This window comes from Alligator mississippiensis, chromosome 4, assembly GCF_030867095.1.
Source record: "Alligator mississippiensis isolate rAllMis1 chromosome 4, rAllMis1, whole genome shotgun sequence".
Lineage (NCBI taxonomy): Eukaryota > Metazoa > Chordata > Crocodylia > Alligatoridae > Alligator > Alligator mississippiensis.
Genome location: NC_081827.1, coordinates 221,405,192 through 221,431,943, shown reverse-complemented (window position 1 = coordinate 221,431,943; position 26,752 = coordinate 221,405,192). Strand labels below are relative to the sequence as shown.

Genomic DNA, 26,752 nt, shown 5'->3' with positions numbered 1-26,752 from the left:
CTTTTCAATACATGCAATCATATGTTAACAATCTGAAGCTTTTTGGTACTATTAGTGTTAGGACCAGAATAAAAAACCTGGATTAAACAGGAATATAGGAATATCTGAATTTCCTATATGCACATTTCTGAAAATGAAAAAGATAATGACAAATAGTAACATTTCTATGGAGATGAAGTTAAGTGTTTTGGAATGCTATGTTATACCAAGCCTCATGTATGCATCAGGATGCTGGACAATAACACCAAGTACGGAAAAGAGAATTGAAGCAAAGGAGATGTGGTTCTTAAGGCACATCTTGGAGGTAGGTTGGACAAGTCACACTTCAACTGAAGATATTTTAAAAGCAAGCTGCAGGAAAAAGCTGCTGATTAACATCAGAAAGAGACAGGTGAAGTTTCTCAGACACGTTATGAAGAAAGGGGACATTGAAAATCTGGTCGTAACTGGAAAGACTGAAGGAAGAGATCATGGAAGACAGAGGTTGACTTATGCCAAGAGTCTAAATGGATGAATGTATCAACTCTGGAAATTCTGTATGCCTCGAAGAGCAGAGATCTGTGGAAGACCATGGTCACCAACATCCTGCTTGGATATGGTACCTAGAGAGAGATAGGAATATCAAAACTACCATCTATCTACCCCAGTATCTTGTCTCTGAAAGTAGTCATCTACCAGCTTCTGCACAGGAAGGTAAAAAGAAACACTGCAGTAGATAACTTTGGAAAAAGTCTGCTCATAGTAAAACTTCGGAGCTCAGTATATAGCTTGATAGAAAAGTTTTGTATTTATCCCAAACCTCATGTATTTATTTACTATGTAGCACATACCTTTTTTTTTTTAAATCCATGAACATCCAATCCCTATTTTGAATCCTGCTAAAATCCTGAAATCAACAACATAATGTGCCAATTCATTTCATGCCCTAATTTTGCACTGTGTGGTAAAAGTATTTTATTTAGCTCAGGTCATCTTTTGTTTATCTTTCTCAGTACATTAATTCTCTTGTACACTTTATCATAAATTCCTCACATTCTCCTCTCCAAAGTAAACAGTCAAATTGTTTTGATCTCTCCTCCTATGAGGATTCTGACACATACCTAATTTCACTGTCCATCTCTGAACTTTCATTATCATCTTCTTTCTCATAGGGGTGCACCGATAAAGATTTTTTGGGCCAAAACCAATGGCTGATTATTAATGAGCCATATAGGCTGATACCGATCCTATTGCCAATATGCAGCCTGGCAACTTGGAGAACAGCGTCCAGAGGGCAAGTCTGTTGAGGGGAAAGGGCGGGGAGAGAGAATGGATGTGGGGGGGCAGGTGGAGGCCACTGCGGTGAGGGAGGGAGTGGGGCTGGGGCAGAGGCAGGCACTGCACAGCTGGGGCAGGGCACAGGATGGAGCCGTGAGAGGCTTGTCCAGAGGGCTTGCGGGGGGTGGGGTGGATCCCATGGCTGTGCACACCCCTGGGGGAACTACGCGGGGGGGGGCACATGCCCCCCGGATCTGTGTGTGGGGCGAGGGCAGGCTGCTGCTGCGGGATGGGGCTGGGGCAATGTTGGGCTCTTCCCAGCACGGGGGGTTGGGCTGGGGCTGTGACCCCTGGATAAGCCATTTGCGGCACCACCCTGCCTCATGCTGCTCTCCCCAGCTGGACACTGCTCTCCAAGCTGCAGAACTGACTGTGTGGATGCTGCAACTGCGCACATCCACACAGCATTTATTGGCAACATTATCAGCCACAACAGGCAAAAAAAGCCGACTGCCGATAATGACAATTTTCCTTTAATTAGTGCCAGTACAATATGGACCAATGTATTGGTGCACCTCTACTTTCTCAGGAGTAGGCTCAACTCAAACCCAGCATTCCAGGTAAACACATGCTACTGATTTATATAATAGTACCATTATATAATACCATTATAATTATTATTGGTAATGGTACCACTATATAATACCGTTATATACCATTTTATAATAATTTATATAATGGTAACGGTAATATTTTCCACCTAATTTATTACACATGCTAATACTTTGTTTGTTTCGACTACTGCTGTACATTAAACAGAACAGAATGCTACCCAGTTTTTTTCTTTCAAAGAAACCAAGCTAATTTAGGAACTTGATTAATCGGGTCCACTGAAGCATGGTAATTACCATGCTCTGGCAGACTCCAGTGACTCATGTATCAGCATCCCCACACTTAACCATAGCGGTGGGGGAGCTTTATCTAATGCTCTCTCGACACTGTTACACAAGATGCACTGGGCGCTTCAATTAAAGTGGCTCTCAAAGCATGTATATAAATGCCCTTCTATTCTAGTGAGAAATCCATATAAGATGTGTGCTTTTTCCATGTACTCAATGTACCACATTTTGTACATTTAAATTTATCAAAGTCTCTACATATGTTCAGAAACCTAGAGGGACTACCAGGAACAACTACTGAAAACATAAAAAGGTAGCTCCATTCCATTTTTAGCATTGGCATTAAAATCTTGTATGAGAGAGACATATGCTACTTATCCCCAGACGACTATTCCAAGATCAATAGAAGAGAACTTGGTTATCTACAAACATTACAAAATTACAAGAGGAAATATCAAATGGTGGATGCAAACACTATGAAAAGACAAATTTTCAGGTAGGACAAATCACCAGCTGCTTCTGCACTTGTTCCTTCACCAATCTGGAGGTGGAATCTTTCTTCACCTGCAATATGATCTAGATCAGGGCAGGCAATTATTTCAGGCGGAGGGCCAATTACTGAGTTTTGGCAAGATGTTGAGGGCCACATGGGAAGAAGCCCTGATGTCGGTGCCCCACCCCCTGGTTGCCATCTTGTGACTGGAAGTCCCACCCCCTAAACCCCAACCTTTGCCACCAGAAGTCCCTCCCCTTGCCCCCGGGAGTACGCCTTTCAGCAAGGGGTTTTGCCATCTCAGAACCAGAAAAATACCAAATTATATTCTAAAAGTCAAACATCTACAACATTTATTAATGTGATTTCAAAAAATATTTTTGTCCTGATTTACATGTGTTTGTGTAGTGTACATAGAGGTGATCACACAATAGCTTAAAATAAAATCTCTGGTATACTGTGGGGGAGTTGGGAGAATGATGGGGGGTGGATATAAGTTTATGGAGGGCTGTGGATGTGTGGGTATGTGGGGTGTGGGAGAGGGTGTGGGGGTGTGGATAAGTGTGGGGTGAGAGAACATGTGGGTGTGTGTGTGGATATGGGACTTGTGGGATGGAAGAGTGGCTAGGGTGTGAGGAGGTGTGGGGGTCTGCATGTATGGCAGGTGTACTTGTGGGACTTGCCCCCCCCCCACACACACACACACTCTGTGCCTCCCAAACTACACACACATGCACACTGTCCCCCTCATTGCTCTCTCTCCCTCCCTCATTGCACACACACGCTTGCACGCGCGCGTGCGCGCACACACACACACACACACACACATTCTGTCTCTCTCTGTGCCTCCCTCACTACACTCTCTATCTCCCTCCCTCCCTCATTGCATGCACGCACGCATGCGCGCGCACACACAGACATACACACACGCACACACCCTCCCGCTCTTGGCCCTAGGGTATTGGTGTGGCCCTGTGCTCCTGTGGTTCAGCAATGCAGCCCAGGGCCACGTGGGGCTGAAGCAGGCGGGCAGGGAAGCAGTGAAAGCCTGGGCAGGCAGAGACTTTTGGGTGGGGGGATGGGAGGGGGCTGGGCTGGCCTTGTTGCTGGCTCCTCCTGCTCCTATCATCTTTGACAGGCAGTCAGGAGCAGATAAATATTCATTTTCTAAAATTTTTAGGGGCCCTGTGGGCCAGACCAAATGGCCTGGTGGGCTGAATCCGACCCACAGGCCATATTTTACCCACCTCAATCTAGATTAACTGCTGAGCAAACCTACGGGACAAAAAGGTTCACTTCCATAATCATATTCAGCAAAATTCAGTCTGGTAGGAGCTGGGACTTATTTCACCCTTCATGAACACAATCTCTCTGGGCAAGTACACACATTAGAAAAGAACTGCAAACTTCTGATTTGTAACACAATGTGTACACAACTTCACAACTGCCCTACAACAAGGATATCTCTTCCAAAACTGTTAAGAACCACAATGGAGTCATCTTCAAATAAAAATGTAACTCCTGTTTCCTTTTAATAAAGTATTATCAAAGCAACACAAACAAAAAAATCCACTCAATTTGGGCAATAGATAGGCATAGAGATCTTACTGTATTTAGGTCAGAACTAGGAACTGACAAACTAGTGGCCCTCTCACCCATATCTGTGACACCGGCCAACATCAGATATTTCCGAGAAGGAACACAGAATCAAAGACCAGACAATTATGGAAAAAACATAACGGAAATTTCTTCCTCAATGTCAATAAAGCATAAGGCTTTATATACCTTAAATGGTTATTACATCTAGCATCTTACACAAATTCCACAGCAATAAGCCTGGACCAAGCTCCAAGATAGATAGGTTTCTGGAAAATGTTATTTTGCCAGGATAGGGAGAGCTGACAAAGCTACTCGCAAGAAGTTAGTATTGCAGAAACATAGTCTATTTTGATCTTCCTAGATACATCTTTAATTAGACTCCAAGTACAGTAAAGCATTTAAGCATGTAAGTAGTCCCATTGACATGTAGAATTGTTCTGATGGACTAGAGCCTTAAAGGGTAAAAGGTGGGGCAAGTTACAGCCTATGGCAGTGCAAAGTTGTCAAACAAATAATTTAGACTAAACAAAAGTACTAAAAAAACCCTTCAGCGTTGAAGGTGGAATGCAAATCTAACATTTGAATGTTTTAAGGTTTATTAGTTTTAAAGACTAGGGACAGAAGTTACACACAAACCTTTTTAAGTAATCAGAAACTGGTTTAAACTGCAACAGAACAGAAGCTCAGTGCACATAAACTAGTTTCAAAATGACCGAAACTAGTTTAGGATAAATCTGGTTGAATGTAGTATCAGACTTAACTGATTTAAAAATGTGGACATTGGAGTCAGAAGCAGACTGGCCAAGTTCACCGATGACACCAAACTTTGGGGCAAAGCATCCATACCTGAAGACAGGAGGGCCATCCAGGCTGACCTGGACAGGCTCAGCAAATGGGTGGATGAGAACCTGATGGTGTTTAACACTGAAAAATGCAAGGTTCTCCACCTTGGGAGGAAAAATCTGCAGCATCCTTATAGGCTCAGCAGGGCTACGCTAGTTAGCACTACGGAAGAAAGAGACTTGGGGGGCATCACTGACCACAAGATGAACACAAGCCTTCAATGCGATGCTGCGGCTAGTAAAGTGACCAAAACGCTGGCTTGCATCCATAGATGCTTCTCAAGTAAATCCCAGGACATCATTCTCCCCTCATACTCGGCCTTGGTGAGGCCACAGCTGGAGTACTGCCTCCAGTTTTGGGCCCCATAATTCAAAAAGGATGTGGAGAAGCTTGAGAGAGTCCAGAGAAGAGCCACGTGCACGATCAGAGGTCAGGAAAACAGACCTTACAACGACAGGCTGAGAGCTATGGGGCTCTTCAGTCTGGAAAAGCGCAGGCTCGGGGTGATCTGACAGCCACCTATAAGTTTATCGGGGTGACCACCAGTATCTGGGGGAATGTTTGTTCACCAGAGCGCCCACTGTGATAGACCTCATACAGGTCTTGCAAATTGTACTCTTGGGGTGCAAACAAGCATTTGCTGCACCTGGTTTACATTTAGACAGTTTAAAGAAAGTTACCTAAATAGGTAGTGGTGCACACAGGCATTCGCCACTTCCAGAACCAGCGCGGGTAGCCTAAGTTAAGTAACTCAGGTGAGAGTGAAGGCCTGGTTTGGAAGGGTGGGAGGAGATAGTTGGGGAGGTTAAAAAAAGGCCCAATCAGGTTTGGGGCATTTTAGGAAGAGCACTCCCAGGGCTGGGATGAGTGGTTAGTTTTCCTAACCCCAAGGCTGCACTGCACAAACACATATGCAAGCATTCACTAGACCTGGTTAACCCATTTTAGATTGGGCCAACCCACGTCAATTTTTAAGTTAGTTCACCTCCTAATTTAGATTGGGCACACTATTTTTGGGTGAGTCAAGCCCTGTGAATGCCTGCACAACTGGGCATTCAGACTAACCTAACCTTGCTTTTGGTCAGTCTAAAAGTATCACTTGTACACACCCTTAGACCAAAAAGCATGTCCAGTTGAAGTAGGAGAGCTTAGCATCTCAGAATCAAGCTTTAAGGATACATTAATGCCAAAATGAAGTTACATTCACTTCAGTATTAATAGCTGAATACACATTAAACCCCAAAAAAATCTGGATTTATTTTTAAATAAAATAGTCTGAAATCTATAAGGACCAAAATAGACTAAGTAGAAATGAATGCTGGCCTCATCAGCAAGCTACAAACAATCTATTGCTTTATATATTCTAAAAGTTTATATTTTATTCTCTGCTAAAATATTTTGTTTACATTTTATATTTTCACACTTAACAGAAATATACTGGAGGACAACAGTAAGCATGACAGAATTAATATAATTAAATATTAAAGTTTCTCTGTGTCAAGAAAGACTTGACATCTCTGCTTTTAAAGTGTCTTAGAAAAGTCATGGTTTACTAGAACCAAAATGTCAGTGCACCTTTTCTGATTATTGACAGAGGAGTTATTTTGCTACTATAAATTCAAAACAAAATATTCTTCTGCCTGACGTGAGTCACTGAAGTGCACTTGAGACAGAGAAGTAAACACTGAAATACGAAGGTAGGATTATAAAGCCAGAAAGCCACCTGCCTTAGCCAGGACATTCATTATATATTTATTGGTTTCTGCACACCTATATTCAATATGCCTGTGCGAAGTGGCTAGTATTCGCTTCACATTCAGATTCAGCCAATTCAGGGGACAGTAATTTGATCTGGTGATTTGAATCACTGTCCTGAATCAATTCAGCCAAATCTGATTCAAAGATTCGGATGCTACCGAATCAGCCAAATCTCTGACTCTCACAGGCCCCATCCCACGCCAGTCTCTCAGCCCCGGCAATGGCTGCCCCACCCAGCCCCAGCTCCCAGCACTTTGGGGGAAAAAAAAAAGCTCCTACTCACGAGGTGCTACCAGGCAGAGGGCAACCCCTGCTGCCCCCCATTGCCCCATGCTGCATGGGGGGCTCTGTCACAAGCCCCCAGACCCCTGCCCACTCTTCCAGACACCCCCTTGGCTGTCCTGCCTGCCCTGGCTCCCAGCCCTTTCAAAAAAAAATCCCAACTCACTGGTTCCTGCTCAGCAGGGGGTTAATCTCTACTGCCCCCTACTGCCCCACGCCATGTGGGGGGCTCTGCACCAGCCCCCAGAAACCCTAAGGCCACTGCAGAAGCTGGTGAGTACAGATTTTTTTGGTGTTTTTTTTCTGAAAGGGCTGGAGCTGGGGCAGGCGGGTCATCCATGGCGGGGGCTGGAAGAGCGGGGAGGGGGGCTCATGACAGAGCCCCCCATGCAACATGGGGCAGTGGGGGGGCAGCTGGGATCACCCCTCCACTGAGCTTTTTGTTAAAGCACCAGGAGCTGGAGTGGGCGGGGCAGCCATGGGGGGTCTGGAGGAGCAGGTAGGGGATGAGGCCTGGTAGGGGTCTCCCCACGGTCCCCCCTCCAACCTCCCCCACCCCTACTTACCAGCTCAGAATCCAAGTCCAGCTCCCTGATGCAGCAGGCGAGGACTGCCCAAATCGCCAAAGCTCTCCTAATCGATTCGGAGAGCTTTGAATTGATTCGGACCTTTTAATTGTTCCCCTGATTCGATTCTGATTCAGAGATCTGGCCACTGAATCCAGCTAAATCTTATCCAAACTGAATCGGCACCCAAAGCTTCGCACAGCTCTAATATTCAACATATTGAAACCAGCCACAAAAATGTTTTACAAATGGTAAGAGTGATAATGTAGTGCAAACACAGAGAGTTAAACTACAATAAATACAAGCAATATAAACATCCTTTATTAAGATCTTATCATTAATTTTGTCAGAGACAGAAACTGAAGGAAGTCTCTTGGGAAGCACCATACCACTCAATCATATAATGTACTGGATTCATGGTAAAGCGGACTACAGCCAGGGATGCTGGACTACAAATGGAGTGTGTTTGTTTTCCAAACTACAGCTCCCATTAGGGAAATATACTTGGTGAGGGATTAGAGGTCTTTAGAAAAGAACAAGTGGAACTTGTCCTCCAAAAGCAACTTCCAGGAGGTAGTGTGAAACAGTAAGGATACATCGATGGTAAAAGGTTATCATTCACGTTCTTTATGTTGGCTGCAAGCTTGTTTGGTAACCCTCCCATAAAAACAGATTTCTCCCTCCACACACTGCTATGTGAAGTTTACGCAAGTTTATCCTGCAAAAATTATAGCCTTACTTCTAATTTAGCAATAAATATTAACTTTGCTCTAAACAGATTCATACACATATTCAGCTTATAGGCAAATTTATCTAGCAACTAAAATATATATAAAAGAACTGCCTTCGCTATTTCAGTTAGGAGTATACATTGTAACCAAACGCATTTAACACAGAACATTTTCCATACACAGGAAACCTTCACTATTCGCGAACTCCAGATTCGCAGATTCAAATATTTGCGGGGGAGGACAGAGCCGGGAGGCGGGCAGAGAGCGAGTGCTGGGGACGTGGACGATGGCGGCGGCAGCATCTTCTCCCCTGGCGGCCACCCTGGCATTGCTCGGGGGGGGGGAGGGTCAGTCCCCAGGCACTGTGGGGGAGACCTGGGGACAGGGAGGGTGGTGGTGATGGCATCTACTCTGCCGCCGCTGCTGGAGGCAGCAGCGGCGGCACTTGTGGGGGAAGGGGTTGGTCCTCAGGTGCTGCAGGGGAGCCGGGGCAGCTGTGGGGTCTGACAGGGAGCCCCGTCAGTATGCGCAGATTTCACCATTCACGGGGATCTCCGGAACGTATCACCCACGAATGGCGAGGGTCTCCTGTAACCAATCGTGGGTGACTGGTGCCTCCTGACTCTGGTAATAATAGAGTGAAATTAAGAGAAGTATGGCAAAGGAGAAGAGATGATGCCAGCAGAAATCTGAAATGAGATAAAATAACTAGTAAGAGAGGTACAGCAAGATTGTGCTAGTTATTACAAGCCTCCAAGGGGGAGAAAAAAAATCATACTCGATGGTGAAAGCATATGGGATCACAGAATCATAGAAAATTAGGGTTGGAAGGCACAGAGGTCATCTAGTCCAACCTGCCTACTCAAAGAAGGGCCATTCCCAGCTAGATCATCCCAGCCAAGGCTTTGTTTAGCGGGGTCTTACAAACCTCCACAGATAGAGATTCAACAACCTATCTGGGTAGCCTGTCCCAGTGCTTTATTATCTTTCTACTGAGAAAGTTTTTCTTAATATCTAACCTAAACGTCCTTTGCTGCAACTTGAGACCATTACTCCTTGTTCTGTTGTCTGCCACCACTGAGAACAGTCTAGCCCCATCCTCTTTGGACCTATCCTTCAGGTAGTTTAAGGCTACTATAACCCCTGCTGACTTCCTGCCCCTGGGGCAGGGGACTGGACTCAATGATCTTCCGAGGTCCCTTCCAGCCCTAATGTCTATGAAATCCCCCCACCTTAGTCTTCTCTTCTCCAGACTAAATAAACCCAGTTCCCTTAGCCTCTCCTCATAGAAGGGATATCAGAAATCAGCTCTAATGTTAAATCAGATGTTATTTGAGATAGTGAGGTTCAATTTCTTTCTGGAACCCATAGCAGGGAAGGGGAGGGAAGAAGTATGGCGGGGCAGATCAAGGCCCCTGTGGTGAGGGAGGGAGTGGGGCTGGGGTAGGCGCTGCCCAGCTGGGTTAGGGCATGGGACGGAGCTGTGGCTTGTCTGGGGGGCATGCTGGGGGTGGCTCCCACTGCTCCGCACACCCCGGGAGGGCATGAGGCAAGGGGGCATGTGCCCCTCAGATCTACGCAAGGCAGGGCAGGCTGCTGCTGTGGGTTGGGGCCAGAGCTGCACAGGGCTCTTCCCAGCAGGGACTGGGCCAGGCTGCACTTGAGGCGGGTGGCGGTGGCACTGGGAAAGGAGTTGGGGGTGGGGAATGAAGCCACCCAAAAATTTGCCGTAGCTCCCCCATTGCGCCCCCTCCAAGCACCACCACCACCACCCACCCTAAGCACAGCTCCCGCCTATAGCTGCAGCCCCACCCCCCGATGAACTTTTTGCAGCTCCAACCAACTTCCTCCTGGGGCCCTGAAGCCACCCATTCCGGCCCCCAAATCCTACACACCCCCTCCGGCTGGGCAGAAGCCCCAGCCTTGCCCAAATCCCTCCCTATGGGGGCCTCAATCCCACCCCCCACACTTACCTGCAGGAGCTGCTCTCCAAGCTGCCTGGCGGCCATGTACATATATACATGCACATAGCACTCCCTGCCTGACTGCCCTCCTTCCGCTCCTCCAACCCCAGCCCCTTGCAGGCTGGACCTCTGCCAGCCTGAAGACAGCTCTTTGCAAAAATGCAAAATCCATGGGTTTTTCCATTAAAATTAAAAATCTGAGTTTTCCTCCAGTAAAGAGGGAAATCAGTGTTTTTCTATGGCAAACTGAAAACATGGATCCCTGGTAAGGACTTGTACACAGACAAGTGTTTTAAACACTTTTTTCTAGAAATATTTTGTTCCTAACATAACAATACTTTGGTTTTAAGATTGCCGACTGCTACAAAGCACTACGTACATACTATTAAACAGAAGAATTGCAGATATTTATATCCAGTCAGACCTGCCAACTAAAAATAGTTCATACATAGGGGGTGTGTCTACACGTGCTATTAATGTGAATGGGTTTACTGCTTAGTTAAATACTGTGGACTTACTGCACACGGCAGTAAGCCTTCCCCAGGAAGGGATCTACACATGCACCCTATTGGGAGCAAATCTCCTCCGATGCACGGCTGCTCCTGCCCTGCTCTGCCCCACTTCACCAGCCAGCTGCAGCTGTCTCCTGGCCCTGTGCACATTAGGAGGGGTTCTGATGTACGTGGGGACAGGAGACAGACAGCTGTCACTGCAGCCAGCAGAGCTCTCCTGGCCCCTTGCACATCAGGATACACAGCTGCCAGCAAGCCCCATGCCCAGCAGGGCTTCCCCACCCAGCAGGGGATCACTGGCAGCTCCCACTCCAGGAGCAGGACAGGCCTTGGTCAGTCTCCTGCTGGACAGGGAATCCCCACCTGGCAAGGGGCTTGCCAGCAGCTGCCCCACTAACACGACAGCTGCCAGCAAGCCCCTGGCTGAGCAGGAAAGTAGAGAGCTCCCCAGTCTTGGTGCTGCTTGGCTCCCAGCTCCTGTGGGGAGCCAGAAGCCAAGTAGCACTGGACAGAGGGGTACAGAAAGCAACCCTGTCCCAGGACTAAAGGGCTCCCAGCTCCTGGGGGGAGAAGGGAGCTGAGTAGCACCAGAACTCCCTGATCTCCTGTGGCTCCCTACTGGAGTGGCTGACTGGAAGCAAATTTGCTCCCAGTCAGCATCTACATGAGCACTCCTGTACAGTAACTACTACATAGTTAAGCTAGTATGTGCATTTACACAGGCACTGGCTAACTGTGGAGTAGACTATTTTACTGCACCGTAAATGCCACATACGTGTAGATGGTGATGCTTTACTGCGCAATAGATTAGTCTATTGCTCAGTAAAATGTCTTGTGTAGACACACCCAGGGTGATGTAGTTCAGGGTCTGGTCCAAGAGTGAGAAAACTGAAATTCTGCTCTACACAAGAGCAAACACCAGGAGTACTGCACCCAGAGAAGCAAACCGAGTGAAAGAGGTGCAACTAGCTCTATAACACTGGCAACCATGGTCAGAGGACAATTAATGAAAATAGTAATATTCTTAATTGAACCTCTAAAGTATAATTTACCACATACAATATATATAATGCAATTCTAAATAGTGAGGTAGGTATTGTTTTAAAGGTACATCAAAGGCCAAAGGGAAATGTTAGTTTGAACTGCATTTATTTTAAGAGGTTACACAGCTAAGACTGAGAGTGAGCATAGTATGCATTCTTATTCTTTACCTTATTAAATGTTCTCATATTACATCCAACTAAAAGCTCTCTTTCTAAATAGCTAGTAGATACAACTTTGTGTCACATTTAGATAGCTTACACCACCTATTTGTAATTAAAGTCACTAAATTGGCAAAAAATTACGCAAACCACATGCAGTTCCTACAAAAGGAATCAAACACATTTTATTTCTTTTTAAAACTGCTCTTCCAAATTTGCCAATTACTGTTATTCTATCATTTTATGTTATTTATTAAGATGATGGTAACCTAAAACTAATTTCCTACAGTTGCAGGAATCACTTAAAAAGGTTACTAGTAGTAATTTTACATTTGACTACTCAAGACAAAAAGTTAAGTGAAAAAAATATTGTCAACATTTTATTCTATAACCACATAAAATAATTTTCATCAGACAGTTCTTACACAGCAATATAGCAGCTGTCAAAGGATTCAAACATTAAAGCAATTGCACTGCTCTCAGAAGGAGGCACTTTCATTAAAAATGACATTTTAGCAGAATAAACTATTTTTAAAATAAATACTGTATAGACTTGATGCACTTGTGTCCATACATATAATCCTGAAAATTATTTAAATTTAGCAGACTGAAGGATAAATAAAAACGTTGTTGCTTAATGCAGACATGAGCATTTAAGGAGAGACTGCACAGACTAGACTGTTGATCTGCTGTGCTAAACTGGTCTTCTCATTTCTAATTAATTTTTATTTTACCATGGCAAAACTTTTAAAATTTATCTCTCTGTACTAAGTATGTTTATTTGTAACTGACCGTCTAAATTACTCTGAGTTAGTGAATTTTAAAGTTCATGTCCAGCAGAAACTAGAGGTACACCGATACACTAGGCCTGATATTGGATCAGTAATGATATAAAGAAAATATCTTTATTATCGATTGTCTATATCGAATATTGGCCTGATGGGGCTGATAATTTGGCTGATAAATGCCCATGCTGCACGCAGCACAGAGCAACAGGAGAGCTGCCCCTAGCTGGTAAGTTGGAAGAGGAGGGGGGAGGGAAGTGGCATGGGGAGGCAGAACAACGCCCCCTGCAGTAAGGGAGGGGGCAGGGGCAGGCACTGCCCAGGGGGGGCATGGGATGTTGGCATAGTTCGTGGGGTGGGGGCGGCTCCCACTGCTGCTTGCACCCCAGGAGGGCGGGAGGTGTGCCCCCAGATCTGTGTGATGCGGGACAGGCTGCAGCTGTAGGGAGGAACTAGAGCCAGCGCTGTGCAGGGCTAGGCTCAGAGCAGGCTCCAGCAGCACTGGAAGGAGGCTGCAGCCACCCCAGATTTCGCTACAGCTCTACTCCCAGACCTGTGCCACTGCCCACTTGAAGCAGCTCTGGCTGAATTCCCCACCTCCACCCAAGAGCCAGGAAAAGCTGGGGCTGCGCCAGGCAGCAGGGTGGGGCTGGAAGTGGAGCTGCAGCTAAATTTGGGGTGGCTACAGCCTCCTCCCAGCAGCGCCGGCACCCATTTTGAACCCAGCGCCTGGCGAGAAAAGTCCACCCTGCAGCTGCAGCCCACCCTGCACCATGCAGATCCAGAGGCATATGCCTCCCCCCCCTTCCAGGGTGAAAGCAGCAGCAGCAGGAGCCACCCCCACCCCATGAGCCACACCCCTGTCCTGCACCCCTCCCTGGCTGAGCAGTGCCTACCCTTGGCCCCTCCCTCACCATGGGGGGGGGCACTGACCTGCCCCCCTAGCCCCTTCACTCCCCCCCCACCCGAACCACCATACCAGACTTGCCACCTGATGGCAGCTGTATCAGATCGGTACTGGCTGATATGCCTCCTTAAATATTGGCTACCAATATCAGCCCCCAATATCTCTATTGGTGCACACCTAGTAGAAACTGAGTACTAAAATTTTACTTTATTGAGGTCACCTAAGTAGATTAGACAATACCCAATTTAATAAAATCTCAAAGATTTCCAAAATTAAGCAAGTTGAAAGTAACTGTCATGCCTACAGACAATTCTGAAAGTCTCTTACCCCACCAGTTACACTGATGGTATCATTACACCATAATAGAGAATTAGTTAATAGCTTCAAAACTGTTACTAATGCCAGTATATTAAAATCAGTCTGCCCTAACTCAAAGCTTGAGAAAAGTATTTTAAAAAATTGTCACTTTAAAAATAAAATTTGCAAGGCCATATTTTTATTTTCTCTTCAGAGTCAGTTTTACTTGAGCACTAAAAATTAGATGCCTAAATTCATCAAAAGTCTGTAATTATTACCAATACCATCACCCTCGTGCCCAGAAATTTCAGTTTCCTCACAACTATCAACCAGTCTCTATACTTCTAGCTTGTCTGAGAAAGTTCAATATAAACACCACAAATCCAATATATTAAGCCCACACCAATAGTGTTTCTGTTACTCTTGTATTTAACCAATACTATCCTGATTACTTTAAAAATTGTATCAACTTGAATGTGGACGAAGGTTATGAGGTCTATCTTAATGGAAGGGTGGAAACCAGAGCAGAAACTCCTTTTTTGGTATAGTGAACTAGCATGCTACACTTTATATTGGAACTACACTGTCAGATACAGCATGGGAGTTCGCTTCTAGTGTTTTACTTTCCCTCAAATATACCAATTAGCATTGTGAAAAAAAATAAAAGCAGCATAAAATAGTTACTATAGAAAAAAACAGAACTAAAGCCCTAACAACAGTAGTTCTAAAATAATTAGAAAAGGCTGGTATTTTTTGTTATATAGCATTAAATAGTCTTAAGAGGAGTGTGTCAGTATGAGATAAACAGAAAAAAACAATTAAAGCAAACTGTCTAAGTAATTCAATGTTACACACAAGCAAGAGGCTAAAAGCAACTAAAATGAAACAAACTAGAGTTCAATCTAGTCTCTGAATCGAGACAATATTGACCGGGTATAATTAATTGACTTATGGATCTAAATATCTTACCTACAACCTTATTTTGTACTACATTTTGTGAGCCTATAAAATAACGTGAATTTTATTGTACTTGGTAATTTTGACCATGATGCAATTTTTCTATTGTTTCCTCACCCATTTCTATATTCCTGTCTTCCTCTGACTAAAAGAAGTTCTCACATGAAAAAAATTACTACAAAGTTTTCTTATAAATATTCAACAACTGTGACTATTTTGAACCTACTGAAATTCATTCCCAGTTAAAATTCTATTAAAAAAACCTCACACTATTAAAAGTGCACATTTGTTTTAATTAAAAATACAGAATCTCTCTCTGTGGTATAAGTAGGAATTCTTCTATAACTAATGGAAAACAAAATTTTAAAATGTCTGGTGACTTTTGAAAGTAGAAAGTCATGTAATTACCACAGAGGTTTTAAGAAAAATCCCTGAAATGCCTCAGGAACTAGTTAAAAAGTATGTCTTGTGAACGTATTAATGTTCTCATTAGCAGTCACTACAGGGCAAAATCTTGTCATTAAAAGTGGTTACATTTTGTCTCTTGCCATATTTACAAGTAAATTTTATCCTTATAATATTGCTGTTCCTGACAATAATCAGGTTCTTTTTCTCAATACTTCAATAAACATTTTCCTCACAAAGCAAGCATTCAGTAGCATTCAGTATGGCTAGGGACAGACATTCCAAAAGCCTGAGCATGAATTGATTCAATCTTTGCAGATTAATCTAACCTGGCTAGGCTGAACTGGTTTGTAACTGAACAGGCATCACCCTCTGGACTAAGAAAATTAAGGCACATGCCTGCAGTGGCTCAGGCTAGAAGCTTGGGGGTGCTAGAGCAGCCCTCCTTTCCCTTCTACAGTGCTGAGCTGAGTGGGGGGGGCATGGCTGGGCCCTGGCAGGATGCTCTGATTAGGAAAGGGTTCCCCCACCACTGCTCCTGAGCAGCCCAGCAGGGAATTGATTACAGAGCATTTAGCAACTCTCCAGCAGGGAGTTGATAACACCCCATCAAAAAAATAATTGCCTCTCTCATTAGTTCAAGCTCTTCTTAAACAACTTTTTCAAATGAAGGAATGGAGGGACGTTAGCAGCTACCTGCTGATTAGCTCCAAAAAGCCCTAAGCAGACTTTGTCCTGTCTGCCTTACACAGACACCTGTTACCATTAACTAGCAAACTGCATGCTGGCTACGGTCCATGCTGGGAGACGGAGAATCCCTGATTGAGAGGGAGTGGGGTGGGGCAGCACACAGAGAATCCAGGCAGACACTACTGTACCTGCTGTCTCTGCTGGAGCTCCAGCCAGGGAGCAGAGGGGAGGGGCCAGCCCAGATCTCTAAAGCAGAGAGCCCCACCCAGACCTGGCAAAGCATCTGGGATGCTAGGGATCTCTGGTTTAAGTTAAACCAGGAAGGCATCTGGGACAGATACTGCATAAACAGGTTTGACCCAAATGAGTTAAGTCTGATACAGGCAGACAAGGTTCCTTGGGTGAACTTGACATCTTTTATTAGAACAACCCAAATGGTTGGAGAATAGTTATTAAGCAAGCTTTCGGGTTTAAAAACCCTTCGTCAGTCTGATACTACATTCAACCAGGTTTATCTCAACCCAGTTTCAGCCATTTTCGAACTAGTTTATGTGCACTAAATGTGTGTTCTTTTACAAGTTTAAACCAGTTTATGATCACTTAAAACTGGTTTATGTGTAATGTCTGTCCCTAGCCTATGTGTTTTCAGTCCTACTCAGTGCCAGAATTTTCAGGGAAATTAGTAATAAAATCCAAGAAGCCTCCCTTTGAACATCTGGAAGTTGCAATTTTAAATAAAGCTTACAAAAGGTCAACCTCTGTCAAATTTCAAGCGTCATCTTGAAAACATCAGTGTGCCAGAGCCCCATTCCCTGAAAGAGCTGAACTGTCTTGTCTTTACTGATGTTTCAAAAATGCTAACCTGAAGCAAACACCCATCATAGACAATTTTAGCCTCAAATGCTTACATTTTTACAGTTATAGGCCAGGGTCTTAAAAATGGCAGTCAGAGAGCCTTAACAATTAGGTTCCACCTATCCACCACCCCCGCCACCTTGTTGTTCCGGAAGTTTTGAAGAACAAGATGCACTTGTAGAACTTCAATACACTGTGTATGCTAGCAACAATATAGTACAGTAATCATCATATCAAGTTGATCATTGTTGACAGCCAGAATAAGAGTCGACAAAGCTGTCATTTTCAAAGATATTCTAGAGTCTGGCAATATAACACAAGCTAGGAGAAGCTACTTCCCTTGGTGGAACAGGGAAAACAACACTAAGCTAAAATGACCAAATGTAGTAGTAAATATAAATTTAAGTATGCCTATTGGTCCATACCAAATTTTGATTTGATACACAAAGATTCCAATTTTTAAAGGATATTGGAAGTTGTATTATTTTTTTCATAGTCGCTCATTTAGAACTAGACTGTAAAACACTGAATCAAACTCTATATAATTTTATGTTTAAACACACACACACACACACACACACATGTTTATATATAATAAAAGCATTCTACAAACCATCTTGCTATTTAGCTACCTAAAATATCCACATGAACTGTGAAGGTTATAATGCGATACTAATAATATAGGCAATAACATTTACACTATATCTAAATGTACAGTAATCTGTTTGGATTATTGTACATAAAACTATAACAAAATTATGTTTTTGTACTCTGACACGATAGGACAACTTTATATGTAAAAAATAGGAGTGTGTGTTCACAGTACCTGCGTATATGCATGAGAACAAGAACTAAAGATAAGGTCAGCGTATTTCTTCCCATGATGGAATGCTTTTTCAACTAAGTATGCTTAGTAAAGAAGTTATTCCAATAATAAACAAGAATTCTACACCCATTCTAGGCCAGTTCAACTGTAACTGAAATTGTGAAACATCTTAACATAAAATGATGTGCTAACATCTTGGTTCTGTTTTCCTTTTCCTACCAATTTGGTTTCCTGTGGTCAAAACAAAGATATCAAAGAACTCCATCAGCTACTTACTCTCAGGACCAAAAACCCACAGCCACCAGGTCTGAATATCAGGTCTCCATATTAGGCAAGTGTAAAACATTTAATTAGATGTATTTAGAGAAAAATAATTTCTATTTCTATTTGGACTCAGGTCACACCCATTACTGAAAAATCCTAAGAGAACTAAAATCAAGCAGAGAGCTCTGAAGCTCTTAAATCACAGACAATAGAGTATAATGTGGGGAATATGTACAGAATATGTACAGGCAACAGTCTTCCTATCCTGCATGTCTTATTGGTAGAAGACCTGAGAAGTGTTGTAACAAATCTGAACAATCCCAAAGGCACAATTTAGTGTAGAACAGTGTCAGTGGTTGGCCCCAAACCAAAATAAAAGGGAAAGCAGCTCTCCGCAGCATAGTATCTCTATCAACCCACTGAGCACAAAAAACATGACAAGTCTTCTGAAAGATTGGAAGAGGAGATAATAGTCAACCAAATAACTTCACTTAACAGTTCTTGGGTTGCAGTAGCTAGTTTTTAATAATGTCATCCCTTTTTAAATATTCAAGAAAATGTTTTGGGGTTTTTTTGGGGGGGGGGGGGAATCACTCTAACAGTAAAAAAATCAATCAATGTCCACTGAACAGAAATAGGAAGTTCTTATATTTTAAATCAGTTAAATACTTAAGTATAAGCAAATTGTTTATATTAATACTAGTAGAACACATTCTGCCTCAACTCTGAAGTAGGCTGGTTTAGTTTATCAACAGCCCAGAAGTTTCAGTACCATTATTTCTAATGTTAGCAGTCTGTTTACACTATAACAAAACAGAATAAAGCAATCTGCCTACACTTTTTCAATTACCCTGTGAGACAGCAATGAGTTTAGGATCCTGAGGAAAGGGAGGATGGAGAGCAAAGTAAGGACCCTGGACTTCATAAAAGCAGACTGACTTGCTCAGGGAATTCATGGGCAGGATCCCCTGGGAAGCCGGTCTGAGGAGCAGAGGAGTCTAGGAGAGCTGACTGTACTTTAAAGAAGCCTTACTGAGAGTGCAGGAACAAACCATACCGATGTGCAGGAAGACTAGCAAGTATGGCAGAAGACCAGCTTGGCTTAGCAAGGAATTCTTCAGTAAATTAAATCACAAAAAGGAAGTTTAAGTGGAAACTTGGACAAACAACTAGGGAAGAATATAAGAGCATTGCTTGGGCATGCACGGATGAAGTCAGGAAGGCCAAAGTGCAATTAGGGTTGCAGCTAGCAAGGGATGTGAAGGGAAACAAGAAGGGTTTCTACAAGTATGTCAGTAACAAGATGATGAGGGAAAGTGTGGGTCCCTTACTGAAGGACGGGGGCAACCTAGTGACAGAGAATGCAGAAAGGCTGAAGTATTCGATGCTTTTTTCAACTCAGTCTTCACAGGCAAGGTCAGCTCCCAGACTACTGCACCGGGCAGCAGTCTGGGGAGGAGGCAAGCAGCTAAGTGGCAAAGCAGGTTAAGGTGCTGAGGGAGGTGGCTGATGTGACTGCAGAGCCACTGGCCATCATCTCTGAAAACTCATGGTGATCAGGAGAGGTCCCAGATAATTGGAAAACGGCAAACGTAGTGCCCATATTTAAAAGAGGGAAAAAGGAGGATCCAGGGAACTACAGGCCAGTCAACCTCACCTTAGTCCCTGGAAAAATCATGGAACAGATCCTCAAGGAATCCATTTCTAAGAACTTGGAATAGAAAAAGGTGATTAGGAACAGTCAGCATGGATTCACCAAGGGCAAGTCATGCCTGACCAACCCCAACTGCCTTCTATGATGAGATGACTGGCTATGTGGATGCAGGATACCTTGATGTTAGCAAGGCTTTTGATACAGTCTTCCACAACATTCTTTCAGGCAAGCTATGAAAGTACGGGTTGGAAGAATGAACTAAAAGGTAGATAAAAAACTAGCTGGAGCCACTGGGTTCAGGGGGTAGCAATCAATGGCTTGATGTCCAGTTGGCAGCCAGCATCAAGTGGAGTGCTCCAGGGGTCAGTCCTGGGGCTCGTTTGTTCAATATCTTCATCAATGACCTGGAAGATGGCAGAGAGTGCACCCTAAGCAAGTCTGCAGATTACACCAACCTGGTGGGAGTAGTAGATACACTGCAGGGTAGGGCTAGGATTCAGAATGACCTGGATATGTTGGAGGATTGGGCCAAAAGAAATCTCATGAAATTCAACAAGGACAAGCGCAAAGTCCTGCACTTAGGACAGAATAATCCCATCCACTGGGACAGGCTGGGGGCTGACTCACTGGACAGCAGCTCTTAGATTCATAGATGTTAGGGTCGGAAGGGACCTCAAGAGATCATCGAGTCTGACCCCCTGCATAGGCAGCAAAGAGTGCTGGGTCTAGATGACCCCAGCTAGATGCCTATCCAACCTCCTCTTGAAGACCCCCAGGGTAGGGGAGAGCACCACCTCCCTTGGGAGCCCATTCCAGATCTTGGCCACTCTAACTGTGAAGTTCTTCCTAATGTCCAGTCTAAATCTGCTCTCTGCTAGCTTGTGGCCATTATTTCTTGTTCCCCCCGGGGGTGTCTTGGTGAATAAAACCTCACCAATTCCCTTCTGTACCCCCGTGATGAACTTATAGGCAGCCACAAGGTCGCGCCTCAACCTTCTCTTGCGGAGGCTGAAAAGGTCCAGGTTCTTTAGTCTCTCCTCATAGGGCTTGGCCTGCAAGCCCTTAACCATACGAGTGGCCCTTTTCTGGACCCTCTCCAGGTTATCCGCATCCCTCTTGAATTGCGGCGCCCAGAATTGCACGCAGTACTCCAACTGCGGTCTGACCAGAGCCCGATAGAGGGGAAGTATCACCTCCTTGGATCTATTCGTCATGCATCTGCTGATGCACGATAAAGTGCCATTAGCTTTTCTGATGGCTTCGTCACACTGCCGGCTCATGTTCATCTTGGAGTCCACTAGGACTCCAAGATCCCTTTCCACTTCCGTGCCACCCAGCAGGTCATTTCCTAGGCAGTAGGTATGCTGGACATTTTTCCTCCCTAGGTGCAGCACTTTGCATTTCTCCTTGTTGAACTGCATTCTGTTGTTTTCTGCCCACTTGTCCAACCTGTCCAGGTCTGCTTGCAGCTGTTCCCTGCCCCCTGGCGTGTCCACTTCTCCCCACAGTTTTGTGTCATCCACAAACTTGGACAGAGTACACTTCACTCCCTTGTCCAAGTCGCTGATAAAGACATTAAAGAGTATCGGTCCAAGGACCGAGCCCTGCGGGACCCCACTGCCCACACCCTTCCAGGTCGAAACTGACCCATCCACCACGACTCTCTGGGTGCGACCCTCTAGCCAATTTGCCACCCACTGGACTGTGTAGTCATCCAAGTCACAGCCTCTTAACTTGTTCACCAGTATGGGGTGGGATACCATATCGAAGGCCTTCCTGAAGTCTAAGTATACGATATCCACCCCTACTCCCATGTCCAGGCGTTTCGTAACCTGGTCATAAAAAAAGACTAGATTAGTCATGCATGATCTGCCTGCTACAAACCCGTGCTGGTTTCCCTCAGCATAATGTGTCCTGCTGGAAAGGACCGGGGATTTACAGTGGACACTAAGCTAAGTATGAGCCAGCAGTGTGCCCTTGCTGCCAAGAAGGCTAATGGCATACTGGGTTGCATTGGTAGAAGTGTTGCCAGCAGGTCAAGGGAAGTTGATTCTTCCCCTCTATTCAGCACTGGTGAGGCCACATCTGGCGTACTGTGTTCAGTTTTGGGCCCCCCACTACAGAAAAGATGTGGACAAATTGAACAGAGTCCAGCCGAGGGCAATGAAAATGGTGAGGGGCCTGGGGCATGTGACTTCTGAGAAGAGTCTGAGGGAACTGGGCTTATTTAGTCTAGAGAAGAGAAGACTGAGAGGGGATTTAATGGCAGCCTCCAACTACCTGAAGTCAAGTTTGAAGGAAGATGTAGCTACACTACAAATCAACGGAGCAAGAGTCTCCAGTTGCAGCAAGGGAAGTTTATGTTAGATATTAGGAAGAACTCTGTCACTAGGAGGGTAGTGAAATATTGGAGCAGGTTACCCAGAAAGGTTGTGAACTCTCCATCTTTGGAGGCTTTTAAAACTCAGCCAGACAAAGCTTTGGCTAGGATGCTCTAATGGGGAGTGGTCCTGTTTTGAGCAGGGGGTTGGACTAGATGGCCTCCTGAGGTCCCTTCCAACCCTAATTTTCTATGATTCTATGACCTGCATAGTTTCATTCTCTGCTTCCCCTCTTGTTCAGTAGGAAGATTTAGGTAAATGTATATTTGAATAGTCATCAGGTAGTGTATCTAGACCAACGTTAGAAGACAGTATTCTGCCATATCAAGATTTCAGTACTTCATGTTTTCTTTGCCAGGACTTGAAATGTTCGTGAGAGTCAAATCATCACTGGCATTAAGAGCCACTCCAGCAGAGTCAGTGGATTTATACTTTCTTACCAGAAAGCTGAACTGGGGGGGAAGTGCACAGGTGGTAAGTTACAATGTGGCCACTAAATCAGTCATCACATGGTCTAGTACAGTGGTTCTCAATCTTTTTTGAACTGAAGGCACCTTTCATTGGACACAAGGCTTCCCTCCATAACTTTTGTCAGTTGAGTGGAACCCAATTTACAAGTGCTTACCTCCTCACAGCAGGGCCAGGCAGGGACAAAGCAGAGCCTGCACTTATCCAATTCCCTCCCTCACACCTTGCAGCATACATAAAAGGATCTGGCACCATTGTAGGTTGCTGCAGCACCCTGGCATGCTATGAGATCCTTGTAAGGGTGCCACAGGGTGCTGTGTAATATTAGCACTGTTAGGTGTGCAAAAACGTATATAATTCCCAAGATAAACCCAGAGTTTTCAAATAGGAATCCATAGTATCAAAAATATTGTAACCTGCTGCAGTTTCTGAATTCTTTCCAACAAAATGATTGCTCTATTATTTTTGTAGGAAAACAAAAAACCCCCGAACCAAAACAAAACAAACAGTGAAAACAAGCAGCTGCCATTTTCTGACGGTTGCCTTGAGTCTAACAAGGGGTAGTTTGAATCTGAAAAGGTTGAAAACCACTGCCTAACAAAAAGTGAATAAAACTGTCCTACCAACTATCCAAAAGTTGTGGGCGGGCATATTTCCACCACCCACCTAGTTCACAACACAAACTGCTCAGTCCAGCTTGTGTGCATGGAGCCCAGAGTTCTGAGTCTCTTCATATAAGGATACTGAAGGGCTGTTTCACTGGAAAATATGAGAGGAAAATAAATGACAAGATCTTCTTTTATTATTTGTTTGGAGATAGTGCAAAGGAGCCCCTGTCATGGGCCAGGACCCGAATGGAACAGGTAATGTGCAAACACATAGCAAAGAGATGGTTCTTGTCCCCAAGCCCTTATAATCTCAAGTTAAGCTTTTATAGACCTTGCCTGTAAGATTCCATCTATCAACCTGCAAAAATCCCCTTTTCCTGCCTTCCCATCGGGTTTGCCATTTTCTGAAACAAACAAATCCATACCTAACTACATGGTAATTCATATGAAGCAACAATAGCTACTGCCACTGCTGAAGACAAAAAGTATTTAATGCATACACACATAAAAAGAAGAGTATGATACTATTCTTGCAATCTTAAACAGATGCAAATCTTACATTTATTACAATATTATTTACATACGCCGAAAAGGAGGGTAAAAGGCAGATAAAATTTCACTTGAAAGGTCTGAGAGTTTTCTTTCTGCACCTGCTGATTGAAAAGGAAGCAAACTATTCATATGCATCAAGTACAAAACATGCTTTAGAACTTTTATCCAGATTCAAAGCTCTTAACAGGCACATGTTTAACAAAGCTTTTTCTAGACTAGTGAAATATGACTACGTAAGAAAGAGCAGAACTTATTTTAAAGTAAGTTTATCGTTTTGGCAAAGTTTTTTAAATTTACTGAAATAACAGCAAGGCCACCTGGCTTTACATGGGGCTTCACTTTAGATGATCTCACAGAACTCTGAAAAGGTAGACAAACATCATCACTACTGTTTTATTAATGGGTTAAACAACGTCTTCCAAAAAGCCAGGTAACGCATGGGCACTGTACATAAAGCTTACTCAGACTGCCTCAGTATCCATTACCAAAGGATACCATTTTAACAGTCTAATGGCAATCTAGTTCTTTCAACATGTTCTAAGAGTTACTGTGGAATGACTGCCAACAAATTTTCCCACCGAATCCTTGGCCTAATTGGTTAAGAGTGCTAAGTGCACCCATTCAAGGAGGGATTTTCTATTTTTTAACAACATGGACAGCCTTAATATCAGTTTAATTTAAAAAGCACAAATCAGAAAAAAATAATCAGGTTTACAGAAGAGGATTCCATTAATTATTTGTCAAATAATGTTATTGGAAACCTCTTTTGTGGGCATTTTAATGTGGAATTCTTTATAAGTTCTTATTACATATACATTTAATTTAAAACGTGTGTATTTCTGACAGCCTGGCACAGAGTTGATGCCAGGGTGAAAGAGCAAGAAGGGGGCAGATCTCTGTATCAGGACCGCAATATTGTTATGATATCCTCACACTTAACTTTTTGGAGCTGAAACAGACTGTTTTGGTAACTATGTTTACCTGAAATAGTTGAGAAAAATCATTAATATTAAATTTAGTACAGAGCTCAGTAACTTTATCTTGGTATACAGTACTCTGTGCCACATGTTGTTTCCATTACACTAGCATGACTATCAACTTTGGTGGTGTTATTTTGGATTTACATAACAGAAATTAATCTGAACCTCAACCTCTTGGAACTCATTGTTTTTTAGTATTAAATGCCTAAATGATGCCTCAAAATAATGATTAAAGGCCATATAAAAGTGGACTGAAACACAAAAAGACAAGAGTTGCATCTGCTTGCACCCCAGCAAAAGGTTCAAGATGTACACTGGCTCAAGGAAAAAATAACTAAAATTAAACACTTATAAGTACAGAAAGAGAGAGCTACATCTCTAATATACAAAATAAATCTAACAAAATATTCCAGATTGTATTTTATTTCAATGCTGAGCAATTAATGGTAAATATAAAACAGTTCTGTAGACAGTATAAAATGGTAAAACTACAAATTACCAGTGCCTAATATTATTGAAGACTATTTTATTTTCATTGTTTATATCTCTGGGGTTTTCTTATCTGAATATTTATTTAAATTGTCCATCAGGTTAAACACTGATTATATGACCAATAGCTAAATAGATTTTAAAATATTAAAATACTTAACATCTAACGCAAGTCAGTCAAGTCTGTATTTAAACATTTTTCAAATAAGTATTAAAAGACTAGGCAACTTCCTTTCTTTAACAAAAAAAAGATTATATTGGAAATTAAAATAACTGAGAAGTTACTCCTTTAACTACAGGCTTTTACTTCAATGCATATTTATGAAAACATTTAAAACTGATAAAAAAATCCCTTGGAAAAGAAACAGAGAAGAAAAGCACTGAATACTGTTGCCTTTTAGAGGAGATGAGAGATATAATATTAAGAGCTTACTGTGGATAGTGGTTTAATCAGGAAGTAGCCATTATCCTTTCGCTACAGAGCAGTGACAGCACTCCAAAACAACAAGCCGGGATATTTTTTCAGTTAAAGAAGAATGAAAGAACACATACTATTGTGCCCCCGTCTGCTGACCCCAAAGGTCACCAGATGTCTGTAATCAAAAGCTATCGTGGAAACATAATCCAAGCAAGCATTTACAGTGCTATATTTGTGGAAGCATCTAAAATCTAACACAAACCCTCTCTCTCTCTGTTACTCACAAAACATGGCTGTCTTATTCAGAGATTAGCAATTATTGTAATGAGATACTGTCGGAGAGGGTCAAATAGTACTTCCTGCAGTTTACACATCTTGATTTCCTGGTAAACAAACTGAAAGGCAGGTGGAGCACTTAGATCACTAGTAAACACATATGCTCACGTGACCATAACCAACCCAGGTAAAGTATGTGTTGTCAGATGCAACGTATAATTGTGCTACCTTAAATCAACGCCATTTCAGAAACAATAAAAATAAATTTGAAACAAAAAGGGAGATATATTTTTCCAATATTGGGTAAATGGCAATACTGTATAACTTGACTTTTGTTTTTACGTACAGCTAAAGAAAAAAGAACCATGCAAGTTACCCGAAGTTTAAATACACTCATATAATAAGAGAAATTGCTGCTGAAGTTCTCTTTAAGTGAGAAAGCAGCTCAGGGCTTAAGATAAAAACTAAACCGCAAGATTATTTCGAGAAGTATTAAATTGATCAAAATAAAAAAGTTACTCAGTCTAAGGTTTTTATATCAAAACTTACTTTTTCAGAAGAGAAAGGAACCAAAAAAATAGAACCTAAACTTTCTTAAAATATAATGAATATACATAGCACATTATAAAATATTAGCAACCGAAATTAACTCATTGAGAAACCCTGTAACTAGATAAATATATCAGTTTGCAACCTCCTCAGTATAGAGCAAGAAAGCAATTGTAGTTTGATAACCTGATACTGGTCAGACCTGACACAGATATTAGATTGGTACGTTCGGATGTTGTTTTAAAACATCCTGAATGTTTCCCCTCTCTAGCTAGCTGGAAAAGG

General features: G+C 43.2%; 1 protein-coding gene across 20 annotated transcripts in view; it reads right to left on the bottom strand.

Annotated features, from left to right (window-relative positions):
• BAZ2B (bromodomain adjacent to zinc finger domain 2B) overlaps positions 1-26,752 on the bottom strand; it is a 288,601-nt gene that overhangs the window by 170,410 nt on the left and 91,439 nt on the right. Inside the window, exon 1 of one of the 20 annotated variants that reach the window (XM_014599411.3) lies at positions 25,658-25,926. The exons of the other annotated variants lie outside the window; for them this stretch is intronic. The gene's annotated coding sequence lies outside the window, so the exon portion shown is untranslated. Of the gene's footprint in view, positions 1-25,657; positions 25,927-26,752 lie in introns of those variants that run through there. 20 annotated transcript variants of the gene reach the window in all.